General features: G+C 43.0%; 1 protein-coding gene across 1 annotated transcript in view; it reads left to right on the top strand.

Moving 5' to 3' along the window:
• The window catches only part of LOC119417383 (potassium voltage-gated channel subfamily D member 1), a 48240-nt gene that overhangs the window by 36019 nt on the left and 11204 nt on the right, over positions 1–1017 (top strand). The window lies entirely within an intron of this gene.

The following is a 1017-nucleotide window of genomic DNA, read 5'->3' as shown; positions in this document are numbered from 1 at the left end:
ATGCAATTTCCTGCATTTTGATGTATTTTAACAGGTTGTTAAACGTCTGTAAATGTTTGATTAAATTGATTAAAAACAGGTCTCTCTTGTAAATAAGTCCTCGAGGCTCAGTGAGACTAACAATCTGTATAAACAAAGGTTGAATTGAAATTACTTTTTAGAAAGCAGTGACTAGAGCAGCTCTGATTCTGTCAAGCATCCTAACCCCCCACCCCCCCCCCCCCAATCACACACACACAAACTTCAATGTCCGACCCGAACTCTTCTCAGCTGAATTCAGTCCTGCGTGTTGTTCTGCTCCAGTCTCCATCACCACCGCCTTCAGGCGCTTCAATTCTCTGTTGTCCAGCTGAGGACAATCCATCCATCCATTTATTTTAGATAATAAACTGGACGGTCTTTTCAACATTTTGATCCTGTCATTTTGATTAATTTTAAAACATGATGTGAATAATACACATCAAACATTTCACTCGTATTTTTGTCTTTTTTTACTGTAAGCTTTTTTACTTATCATCTTTGAAATGTATGCAGGAGTTCTGACACATTGGCAGTTGTGCACGCTCTGCAGAGCTGTCTGGAGACGCTCCTGTGCGTAAAACGTGCACAGTCTGCAGGGCGCACAACTGATCGAGGTGAAGCTGACATCCCACCCACGTCAAAAATTCCAGTAAATACGAGTGGTCAGTGCTACATTTGTGCTGGTTTGTGCTATTAAAATTTTAGTTTGTGCTGCTTTGGTTTCTGAGACACAGCTGAAGGTGGATGAAGACGCTTCATCCCCGCATGACATGCGGTCAGCGTCTCTGCTGGCAGGCGTGTGTGCGTGAGCTGGTGCACCTGCTGCAGCAGTAACATCCACTCCACAGACATGGACAACGTCTCCTCTCGTTGTAATTTTAATAAATAATCAAAATAAAAATACGCCATGACTTTGGACTTTTATGGGCAGAGGTATGAGCTGCTGAATCCGAGCGAACAGTTGTCGGAATGCACACAGTGAAAATGAGGGAGTTT

Source organism: Nematolebias whitei, chromosome 11 (genome assembly GCF_014905685.2).
Source record: "Nematolebias whitei isolate Nwh7 chromosome 11, NemWhi1, whole genome shotgun sequence".
Taxonomy (NCBI): domain Eukaryota; kingdom Metazoa; phylum Chordata; class Actinopteri; order Cyprinodontiformes; family Rivulidae; genus Nematolebias; species Nematolebias whitei.
The sequence above is the reverse complement of the archived record's forward strand: the minus strand, read 5'-3'. Positions and strand labels throughout refer to the sequence as shown.